The sequence below is a fragment of the Mus musculus genome, chromosome 5, assembly GCF_000001635.26.
Source record: "Mus musculus strain C57BL/6J chromosome 5, GRCm38.p6 C57BL/6J".
NCBI lineage: Eukaryota > Metazoa > Chordata > Mammalia > Rodentia > Muridae > Mus > Mus musculus.
This window is the reverse complement of record NC_000071.6, coordinates 136664927-136677492: the sequence shown is the minus strand read 5'-3', so window position 1 is coordinate 136677492 and position 12566 is coordinate 136664927. Positions and strand designations below refer to the sequence as shown.

General features: G+C 46.9%; 1 long non-coding RNA gene across 4 annotated transcripts in view; it reads right to left on the bottom strand.

Annotated features, from left to right (window-relative positions):
* Nucleotides 1–2067: 2067 nt before the first annotated feature.
* Nucleotides 2068–12566, bottom strand: part of Gm38722 — a 43094-nt gene continuing 32595 nt past the window's right edge. For all 4 annotated transcript variants that reach the window (XR_001784993.1, XR_001784996.1, XR_868602.1 and 1 more), the window contains exon 3: nucleotides 2068–2369. This is a non-coding gene — a long non-coding RNA (predicted gene, 38722). The remainder of the gene's footprint in view (nucleotides 2370–12566) is intronic.

Genomic DNA, 12566 nt, shown 5'->3' with positions numbered 1-12566 from the left:
CTCTGCAAGAGCAGCAAGTGCTTTCAACTGCTAAACCATCTCTCCAGCCCTGCTTTAAATTTTGTTTAAAGGGGTCTCTCACTGAACCTGGAGGTCACCCAAGTAGTCTAGAAAGGCTAGCCAGCCAGCCCACCCTCACCACTGAGGGTGTAAATGCAAGCCACATGCCCACCTGTTTATGTGAGCGCTGGAAAGCTAAACTAAGGTCCTCATAGTTCAGCTTGAACTATGAGGCAGCTCCCCAAATTGGCTTTTGAAGTTGAGTCAATCGCTGAGACCAGGAACTCGCCAGGTCAGCTGGACTGACTGGCCAGAGAGCCCCAGGATCCTGACCTCCCCATTACTGGGATTACAAACCTGTAAGACCATGCTCAACATTTTATGTAGATTCTGGGGATCAGACTCGGGTCCTCATGCTTGCCAAGCACGCACTTTATAGACGGCCACCTCCCCGGCCCTCAAACACAATCCTCAATTAATCAGAGTACTTTGGGGAACCTTCACCTTGGAGGACAAATTAATGGACTCTAGGGATTTCCAGCTACTGAGACCAGGGGGCAGGGTAACGACTCATCACTTCCTCCTAATGAAGGCTTACTACCAAGACTTACCTCAGCCTCCTGCCCAGCCCCCTAACAACACCTTGGTGCAGAGGCTATCCCCCCCTACCTGGGCCCCACAGCAACTCAACCTCAGGGTTCCACCCTCTCTGCTCTCTGGAGGAGCAAAGGTTCGACTTTCCAGAGAACGAGCAAGTGTCTCTGCTCAGCCTTGTTTACAGTTGTTGAACTATTTTCGTCAAATTAATTAAATACATGCTAAATCTTCTCCAATTTGTTGTGCAACAAATTAAAGATGCTAAGATCGCGAAACGCACACAAAACCTGTTTGTTCCGATAAATACCCACATGACAGCCCCGAGTCACGTGATCTACAACCTGCTTCCAACTACCCAGTGCAACTGGGCAGAGTCCCATGTCCTCCCCTTCCCTCCCCCCGCCCCGCCCCCGAGTCAGGGCTCCCTGGGAGTATCCATAGCTTCCCATGTTTCCATGTGAGTGTGTGCGTGCCTGTGTACGTTCATGTGTACGTGTGTGTTCGTCAGAGGAGTGCCTCGGGTATTATTTCTCCTCAGCCACCATCCACCTTTTTTTTTTCTTCTTCTTGAGACAGTGGCCTAGAACTTGTCAAGTAGACTAAGCTGGCTGGTTTTCGAGCCTACCTGGCTCCGCCTCCTCAGTTCTGGGATTTTAAGTGGGCTCCACCACAGTCAACTTTGGGGAGGGGTGTGTGTGTGTTAGGTTTTGTCTTTGTTTTGTTTGGGAGCAGGTGGTCATTTTTTGAGAGAAGATTTCTCAAAATCTTGTAGCTCTGGCTGTCTAGGAACTCACTCTGTAGACCAGGCTGGCCTCAAACTCAAAGATCCATGCCTGCCTCTGCCTCCTGAATACTAGGATTAAAGGTGTGCCCTGCCATGTTTTTTTTGTTTGTTTGTTTGTTTTTTTAAATCCAGCTTTTTAAAAAAGTGAGGTCTAGGAATCAAACTCAAGTCCTTATGCTTTCAGAGGTTATCTCCCAGCTCTTGCAATATTGACTCTTGATACACAGGACACTATCTTCTGGAAGCACAGAATATAAGAACCGAACCAAGCTTGCACACGTTGGGATGTTAGCTGTCCATCTGTAGTTTGGGTAGGTGACCACTATGCACACAGAATTTTCTCCCAGCTCTGAGCTCTTGTTCCAGGCAAGGCTTTGACTGAAGAAGTCACAGCAGTCCAAAGCATGGCCCTAGGAGTCCTCTGTGCTCTAGGATGTATATCAACATCAGCTCCTTAAGCCAGCCCTCCATATATATCCCCATTGTCCCACCCCAAAAAATCTTCTTTACTCTTGCAGGGGCTGGAGGGATAAAGATACCATAGGTATCCCAATGAAAACTAAGTACAGAGAGTCCTACATGCACATGCCTGTATATTCCATATTTAGAATTGTACAAATATTACATTATCAATTTTATAACAGTTATATATAAATAATATTATACACATGTAATATATAATAAGGCACTGTAAATAGTCAGTGCATTGTACTGTAGGGCACCATCTGACTGTATTGTTGGATGCATTTTATTGTTCAATCCTCTTTTCTCTAACCACTTTCTAGTCTTTAGTAATTGTTATTCTAACTTTTCTTCTTTGAGATCAATTTTTATTTTTGGTTCTGTATGAGTAAGATTATGTGATATTTGTTTTTCTGTGTCTGAAAGCCATGTACTAACAAGGTCTGCAAATGACCCCATGCTTGGTTGTAGACCCTCCACAGTAGAGGTTTCTGGGCTCCAGCAGGTGCTCAGGTGTGTGGATCACCTGGAAGGAGAAAGGAAACAGCGAATGAAGAGTCACAAAGCACGGAGGCATATGCCTGTTCTATACCCAGCTGAACTAGACAGCAATCCTAAGTTTCTGAGGAGGAAATGGGACGCACAGAAAAATGGCCCAGGAGAATAACAAAGAGTAGTCCTAGATGACAGGATCCAGATTAGCAAAGAGGATAGGGGAGAGTAAAAAGCACTGAGAAAGAGTCCAGGGAGGATAAGGGATTCCATAGACTTGATAGTTTTCTCAATACATTAGAACAACTTAAGAGACAATAAATGAAATCTGACCGTGGTTATGCACACCCTTAATCCCAGAACTTGGGAGGCAGAGGCAGGTGGATTTCTGAGTTTGAGGCCAGCCTGGTCTACAGATTGAGTTCCAGAACAGCCAGGGCTACCCAGAGAAACCCTGTCTTAAACAAACAAACAAACAAACAAACAAACAAACAAAATTAGAATCTTCCACAGAAATAAGAGCAGGGGGAAAAAACCACAACAACATCAAAACAAAAACCCTGCGTCTCAGACCACTGAGCTTCCCAGTGAACACTACTCATAATCATTGCAACAAACACTGTTTATTTCCAGTTTTCCTAATCTGCCCATAGATGTGGCTAGAGAAGGTCTAATTGATGTTAAATATTTCCAAACTCAGCAACGGAAAAGTTCAAGTGACGAATGTAGACAGGGAAAATGGAGGAAAAGTGGGCATAAGTGCAGCACTCACTGATGTCTTTATTGTGGGAAGCATGGAGTTAACACTTGAAGTCATTCCGGAGACTTTAAAATTGGGGGGCTGGAGAGATGGCTCAGTGGTTAAGAGGACTGGCTGCTTTTCCAGAGGTCATGACTTCAGTTCCCAGCAACCACATGGTGGCTCACAACTCTCTATAATGGAATCAGATGCCTTCTTCTTCTATGTCTGAAGACAGCTACAGTGAACTCAAATAAATTAAATAAATAAATTTTAAAATGGAGGACTGGAGCTGAAGAGATGGATCAGTGCTTAAGCATGCCTACTGATGTTTCAGAGGACCTGGATTCAGGTGTCAGCACCCACATCAGGCAGCTGTGGAACCACAACATCTGACATCTTCTGGCCTCCTCAGACACATGCACATGCACATACCCACACTTCACATAAATAAATGAAGGAGGAGGAGGAGGAGGCGGAGGAGGAGGAGGAAGTCTTCTTTTGGTGCTGGAGGGATGGCTCAAGGTCCTGAGTTCAAATCCCAGCAACCACATAGTGGCTCACAACCATCCTCCTCTGACTCCCTCTTCTGGTGTATCTGAAGACAGCTACAGTGTACTTACATATAATAATAAATAAATCTTTGGGCCAGAGCGAGCAGAGGTCCTGAGTTCAATTCCCAGCAATCACATGATGGTTCATAACCATCTGTACAGCTACAGTGTACTCATATACATAAAATAAATAAATCTTTTTTTTTAAAGTCTTTTGAAGAAATGGTGGAGTGGTTATTTTGGAAGGGAGGCAGGAAGGGGAACTTCAGTTACATCCACAGTCCTCTGACCAGGAAGTCTCCAGGCACGGTGTTTAACCTTTCATTGTAACAGAATCCCTGATACCAACAACTTAAATAAGGAAAGGTTCAGCCTGACTCAGGGTTTCAGTCCATTGTTAGCTGGCTTCATTGTCTTGGGCCTGAGGCAAGGCAGAGCAGCAAGGTGAAAACTTGTTAAGACAATGGTGTATAGTGCATGGAAGACAGGAAGCAGGAGGAGGAGCAAGGCAGGAGTGACAAGCCTATTGAAGATCCACCTTTGGTGACGCACTTCCTTCGGCTGAGTCCCACCTCCCGTAGCTTCATCACCTCTCAGTACATTGCTCCGAATTAGATTTTCTTTTCGTAAAGCCAGGCCTGTGCTCCATAGAGACAGGAGACCACTCTCTGCTCTACTCATTGCTTCAAGATCCCCCAGGAATCCAGGCCCTCATCCTGCCCATCCTCCCACCACTCTCTGGATCACTAGGTCTCTGGGTCTCTCTGCCTCTGTCTCTCTTTCTCCACCTCCCTCTTCCTCTCTTTCTGTAAGTATGGGTGATTGTATTGTCTCTGTGCATAGCTGCTTTTGTGTGTACAAGTGCACATATGTGTGAACGTGGGTGAAGACCAGAGGAAACTCTTGGCTGTGATTTCTTTGATGTTGTCCACCCCACGGATTGCTTCATTTTTTGTCTCATGTAGCCTAGGGCTGGCCTCAAATATACCCTGTAGCTAAGCATGACCTAGAACTTGTGATCCTTCTGCCTCCATCTCCCAAGTGCTGGAGTTAGCGGTATGAGTCAACATAGCTAATGTCTATGGTGCTAGGGATCCAACCCAGGACCTTGTGTGTGCTGGACAGGCACTCTATCAATTTAGCTACATCTCCTACCTGTCCACCTTCTTTTATTGAGATGGGCCCTTTGCTGGCCTTGATCTCATCAAATTGGCTCTGCTGGCTGGCCAGTGGGGCCTAGGTATATACTTATCTGTAAGCTCTGGGCTTACAAGAGCATACCAGCACACTTGGCTCTTTCAATGGGGATGAAATTTAGTTCCTTCTAATAAAAGCACACTTTGCTGACAGCCATCTCCCCAGCCTCTTTTTTTTTTTTTTCAATCCTGAAGAAAATTCCTCAATTTATTTTTTTTAATTTATTAGGTATTTTTTTCATTTACATTTCCAATGCTATCCCAAAAGTCCCCCATACCCTCCCTCTCCCCAGCCTCTTATCTGCTCAATTCTCACGAATACATTTCCCCAAGTTCTCAAAGTCCTCACACCAATACAGAGATAACAGAGAGGTGAGCTGGCTTTAGGGCAGTGGGTTGTAACACAGTGCGAGACACTAACGCCATTTTCCTATAAAGTGACAGAGTTTAGGAGGACTGAGCTGTTATTGCAAACATCTACCAAAGAAGAGGATGTCCCTGGGCTGTGATCTCTGTCCCAGATTGCTGAACAATGGGTGGATGGCTGCAGGGAACTAGGTGTTCTAATCAGGAAGCCAGACTGAGGAGTGAATTCCCTGACGGAAGAGGTGTGTGAGACAGAGACCCTTCTCGTACCTGGAGCGATGGGGCTCGATAGGAATCCAGCATGGGATAAGAAATTCCCCCAATTACCCCCAAATCCTGAGAAAATAGGCTAAAAGCAATGGTCTGGAGGGAAGAGGAAAACAGGCTCATGGCCAAAACAGGCTACCAAGATGGCAGTTATGGCATCAGTGGTTCAACAGGGAGATGAAGCTCATATTTGTAGCAAAGGGGAGATGGAGATGTTGCCTAGACTGAATGAGGAAATAAATAATACCTTGGAGAAGCCCAGATTCAAAAGGACCAATTCTTTCCTACTAGTGAACCGCACTGATTCAGGATGCCACCCTGATTGTTCTGTTTAGAGAGAAACTCTGTGTTCCCAGACTAGGCTCCCCTCCACTTCCCGGCCTTTGGTGAATCTACAAAGTGCATGGAGCATGCAGTTGCTCCCTAGCCCTGGCCTCTCCGAAGAACTAGAACAGTATTAGATATGTTGAGACCCGCTGTGTCCAGCTGGAGAGACGGCTCGGTCAGTAATGCAGTTACTGCACAAGGATGAGGTTCTGAGTTGGAAACCCCACCCCCGTGTAAAAAATGCCGTGCATGGTGGCACGAGTCTAAAACCCCCAGAACAGGCAGAGGCCAGCAGATTTCTGCAGCACAGTCTAGCCGAATTGGTGAACTGACAGTTTGGTGAGAGAGCCTGTCTCAAAGCAATGTGGAGAGTGGTAGACCTCTGGCCCCCGGTGCTCATGCACCCACGAGAACATGTGTATATGCTGAACATACATGCACAAACATGCAAAAGAGGAGGGGGGAAGGGAGAGAGGGGGGAGTGGAAAGAAGGGAGGGAGGAAGGGAGGGAGGGGGAAGGAGGGGGAGACAAACAGAAATATAAGACAGAGAGACTTGAGACTTCCTTTATGCCCCTTCTGGATACCACTGTCTCCAACTTCAGGTTAGTTAATTAGTCCCTTGATCTGAGAAGCCAACACAGGTACACTAGCAGTGTAAGCTGCACCCTGATCGAAACATGCCCACATCTCCTGTTCTCCTGTGACTTCCTTTCTTCTCCAAAGAGTGTTGGGAGCCTGGCCCGGTATTCACACGCGCTGGAGACTCATACATATGCACTGTGTCTAACGTGTTCCTCCCTGAGGGTTCCATCTGACGCTTGCTCCGGAACTCAGTGGCTCTGCTTCCTTGCCTCAGAGTTTATTTATTTGGATGTGGCGGGATTTGGAGGTGGATGGGTGGGACCTGCGTCTCTCTCGCTGGATGTGTAGAGAGGACAAATGTCCTGAGAAGAAACAAAGGACTGAGTCAAGGTCTGCCTGTGTGCAGACTGCCTGCCACAGAAAAGAGACACCTGGGTCCCTGTCAGCTGAATAAAACTTCCTCTCCTTCCTCCTCTTCCTCCTCCATCTTCTTCTTCCTCCTTTTTCTCCTCCATCTTCTCTTCCTCTTCCTTATCCTTCTCAACCTAGGCTCCTAAATCTCCTGCCTCCATCTCCCACATTCAGGGACTACAGCTGTGCCACCCTGCCATAGCCACACAGCAGTAAGTGACAGAGAGGTCCACAGGAGCCTTCCTGACCACTGGTCTTCCAGCACCTTTTCAGTCTCCAAGTCTTTCCCTAGAATCCCCCATTGAGGAGCTGGGGTGTGACTTAATAGAGAACCGATCTGGCCACCCCACCCCCACCCCCAGTGAGAGGGATAGAAGAATAATTCAGTGGTAGAGCAGCTTTGTGGCATGGAAGAGGCCTTAGATTCAATTCCCAGTACTGAAAATACATACATACATACATACATACATACATACATACATACATACATGAGTGAAAAGATTTCATCAGGGCCACTAAGTGTGTCTGATCACAATGTTCAACCCCCGCAAGAAAGCAAACAAACAAACAAACAAACAAACACAGTTTTGTGGCTGTCTTGCAGTGTACACCTCTGTTTCTCTTTCCTCTCCACCTCAATTTCCCCATTTGCAAAGTACAAGTTCTAGCACCCACATTCCGGGACAGGACTAAGGATTCCAGACAGATCCCAGATCCTGATCCACTGTGTTATTATTCCAGGCGCATGCTAGAAAGTCCCATTCATTCCCGGGACAGCGGTGCTGAGCCTGTCACCGAGCTGAGCCATCCTGAGATAATTTAAGAGGTCTGAGCCAGGGAACTGTCCCCAGGAACAACTGCTATGCCCCTCTATGGCCACAGGATAGATCAGCCTGCAGCTGGGCTACAAGGACTCTTCTCCAGGTGTTGTCACTAAAGATGCACCTTGTATGCTCTCTCTCTCTCTCTCTCTCTCTCTCTCTCTCTCTCTCTCTCTCTCTCTCTCTCTCCCTCTCTGCCTGCCACTCTAAAAAATGACTCCCAGGCAAAGAAAGCAGACATTCTGAGCTATAAATATTTCAGGGCAGAATGAACGTCCTTCCCGAGCCTGGCTTGCAGTATATATTATTTATAAAACCATAACTTGAGTTGAAAGGTAGTGGGTAAGAAAAAAAATTGACAATCTCCAGTCAGATTCAATGGGAGGTGGGAGGGCAGAGATGAGTGACTGAGCCGTACAAAGTCACGGGAGGTCATCTGGCTACACCCACCCTGGCTCCTGCTTCTTCCAAAGCTGGAAGAAGGGACAATGAAAAAGGGCCCTGGATGTTGGCAAAGAGTCAGGTCAAACAAGCAAGATCCAGCTTGCTTCTCAAGACTCTTGTCAGTGAGTCTTCCAACACACACCCGATGGAGAGAAAAAGGAATCTTGTGTGGGGCGGTGTGTGTAGAAACCAGAAGTCAATGTTGCTGTTCTCCTCAATAACTCTGCACATTATTATTATTTTATAATATTTTATTGCCTTTTTATTTATTTTGTATGCATGTCAGAGCATGAGATGTGGAGGTCAGAGGACCACTCTCAGATGTCAGCTCTCTCTTTACCAAATTTGACCTAGGGATTAAACTTCTGTCACCAGTGGGTTTTACCTGCTGAGCCCTCCACTTTATTTTGTGTGACAGGGTCTCTCACTAAACCTGGGACCCACCGATTGCCTGATCCAGCTGGCCAGTAAGTCCCAGGGATTGTTCTGTCTCTCGTCCCCCACGACACTGGAGTTACAGGCTTACATGGGTGCTCGGGATTTGAACTCAAGCCTTTGTGCTTAGGATAAGAAGTATTTCCTCCAAGTTGCTAATAGAGATGAGGGTTTGCTGTGAGGGAGCAAGCTAAGAAAGCTGCCCCCAAGGCCATTGCGTGAGCCCCTATTTCCACACCCTGCCCTCTACCCATTAAAACAAATAAGGAGAAACTACTGGGTGAGTTAATTTGCTAAAATAGACCCAAATGAAATAGCTGATTACATTTTTCCCCAAAGGAAACTTGAGTTAATTTGGCCGGTGACTTGTTGCCTGGCTGCCAGTCCCAACACACACACAGGAGGGGGTGTGGAAAGGAGAAGAAATCAACAGGGACCAGCACAGTCAGGCAGCTGTCTGTGACATCCCAGAGGTCACATTCCCAACTGTGAAATGGACGGATGACAACAAACACTCAGTGACACTTCCCTGCCAGCTGCTGTACATGCTCTGAGACGGTTCTATTGCTCTCTGTCCAGAAATAAAGCTAGAGCCACACAAGTCATTGATGTCCACAGCTAATGCCTGCAGGGGTGCACACCTGGAATCCCAGCTGATGCTCACGTGTGAGAGGGTCATGAGTTCAAGGCCAGCCTGGAGGACACAGTGAGACACAAAACATGGAAAAAGAAAAGGCAGGAAGTATGAGGAGAGAAGAAAGGAATGAGGAAGGAAAGAAAAGAGGAGAAAAGAAAGAGGGATAAAGAAGAAATGGGAGGGAGGGAAGGAGGAAAGAGAAGAAAGGGAAGGAAAGAGGGAGAAGAGAGTGGGGATAGTCTGGGACGGCAGCTCACTTGGCACAGTGCTTGTCTGGTACACAGGAAGCCCCGGGAGTCACTCCCAGCCCTGTATAAGCCACGCATGATAGAACATGCTTATAACCTCCTCAGTCAGGGTGGAGGCAGGAGAATCACAAGTTCAAGGTCATCTTTGACTCCAGGGCAAGTTGGAGGCCAGCCAGCCTGGGCTACATTGAGACCCCGTCTCTAAATTGAACGAATGAATGAGGGAGGGAAGGAGGAAGATGGGCACTGTAGAAGGCAGGCCTGGGTGCCCACAGTGCCTGTGGAATGTGGTCAGACATATATAGTGGCCCTATGGAATCTTCTGGGCTAATTCCTTCTGGCCAGGAGTTGATGTGTCCCAGGAGGTCTCATCTGGCCTTAGGAATCATCTGCAAGTGGGTCACTCATTACTGTTGAAGTCCCCTTTCCTATGTAGGCTCTACCCCATGTCCCAAGCAGATCCAAGGCCCCATGAGCCCCCACCTGCTGCAAGACCCCACTTAAGCCCAGATCTACTTTCCTTCACAGCCCATCTCTCTGACACCCCACCCACCAGAGGGAAGCTTCTTCTAGCAGCTGTCCCAGCTGGGCTTTGGTCCCTGCTGAGCCTCTCCTATTTTCACATCCCCTCCTCTGCCCAATAAAACAAATAAGAGGGAAATACTAGACAAGTTAATTTGCTAAAATGGACCCAAATGAAATAGCTGATTACATTTTTTCCCCAAAGGAAACTAGAGTTAATTTGGCCAGTGACTTGTGCCAGGCTGCCAGTCTCAACACACACACATCCAAACAGGGCTCCTCCCAGGGCCAGTTGGCAGCTGCCCTGCCCCATAGAGTGGTGCAGTCACCACCCAATGGGAGGTGAAGGTGGGGTGCGGAAGGCAGAAGTGCCCTGGGGAAATACTGTTAAAGGGGCATACATGTCCTGCACTGAAAATGTAGGCATACACATGCATGCACACATTGGCTTGCACAGACAAGCTCACAGTGCACACACCCAAACAAACACACGCTCACAAACACACTCATGCACGGACATGCTCAGAGCAGTCATTCATTCAAGCATACACATGAAAGTATGCACACATCCACACATGCACACACCCATGCAGTCCTGCTTGTGCACAATCTCCAATGCACACCCCCAGGGCATGCACACACTCAAATACAAACACACTCATGCACACATTGCAAGGGTATACACACATAAGCATACGCAAACTCATGAATACACACCCTCATGTTTGCACACATTCAAAGCACACAAACATGGGCTCATGCACCCTCATGCCTGTACACACAAGGCATGCATAAAACAAGCTATTTAATTCCCATGCATCCACACACACTCAAAGCATGCTACACACATCAGTGCACACCCCCCAGAGCATGCACACACAAGCACATGTACTGCCCAGCACTCGCATACATAAAGCATGCACATAGTCACACATGTGTGTTTTACACACCCACATACATGCTCGGGTGTGTTTCACAACTGCACTCCCACTGAGGGCACTTGGTGGGATGACTCAGTGGTCACATCTGCAGACCAATGCTGCTGAACCCATAAGTTAATTATTACTGGAGCTGGGGAGATAGCTCAGTAAAGTGCTGGCCACAGAAGCATGAAGACCAGAATTTGATCCCAGAACCCATGTAAAAAAGCCAATTGTTGTGACATTCATTTCTAATCCCAGCGCTGGGAGCCAGAGGCAGGTGGACCCATGCTGGCCAGGCAGCCCAGACAAACTCATGAACTGTAGGCCAGTGAGAGACCCCGTCTCAAAAATAAGATAGACATTGTCCTGAAGACTAATACCTGAGACTGACCCCACAAGCACTCAAGTGTACGCCTTTACACATGAACATCACACAAACACATACCCCAAATCCACAGGCATACATTCAGGCAAAGCACTCAAACACATTAAATTAAAGTTTGGGAAAGTAAATATATATAATCTTTTTTTTTTTTTGGTTTTTCCAGACAGGGTATAATCTTTTTTAAAATCTTAACAAAGTAAAGTCCATACTGAATGGAGGCTGCACAGCATCCTCTTCATGGTCCCCACCAGAGCACCTCACACTTCCAAACTGACATCACGAAGCAGGGGAGCCCTTCAAGTCCTCCCATCAAGAGGGGGTCCTCAAAGAAGTTTTCAGCCCTTCCTTGGATCCAGGTAGGCACCTGTGAGCCCAAGAAGGGGTGCCAAGTGTGAAAAGCAGGTGTTCCCCAAATCCCACAAGCACGGGGGCTGCAGTCACATACTTCTAGAATGAGGGGCATTTATATCCACAGGCACATCATAAACAAAGATCCACAAGTACACAGAGAGACACACAGTCATACAGACAGACAAACACACACATGGCTACACATACAGACACATGCAGACAGACACACATATAGACAGACAGACATACACATAGTCATACATACAGATACACACAGACAGACAGACACGTACATATAGACAGACAGACACACATGTCCACACATACACACACACACTCATATACAGACAGACACACTCACACATAGCCACAATATAGACACACACATACATATACACAGCCACACATACACAGCCACACATATACACACTCACATACAGATATACCCACACAAAGATGCACACTCACACATAGCCACACAGACAGACAGACACATAGATATACACACACACACATGGAGACACACACATACGCAATCATACACATAGCCACACACACACATAGACAGCAATTCATTCACACACTTACACGCAAACAGATACATACTTGAAAGCTAGCATTTATTTACAGAGTCACCCCCATGCAGGGAAATACATTCACACACAACAGACACACAAACATACATGCGAACACACTAATACCCAAATTCACACACACTGACACTCCCTGAGTCATTTCTTCTTGTTTTCCTCCTCCTCCTCTTCCCTCTTCCTCCTCCTCCTTCTCTTTGTTTCTCCCCCTCATCTCATTTGTACTAGTCTCACATAGCCCAGGCTATCCTTGAATTCATTATGCAGTCAAGAATGGCTTTGAATTTCTGATTCTCCTGCCTCTACCTCCTGGGTGTTAGGATTACAAGTGTGCACCAATGCCTGGATGCCCATAGTTTGTCTTAAAGAATACTCTATACTAGGAAGTTGAGAGCAGAGCAACTACCACATGGACACAAAAACCCAGGTCG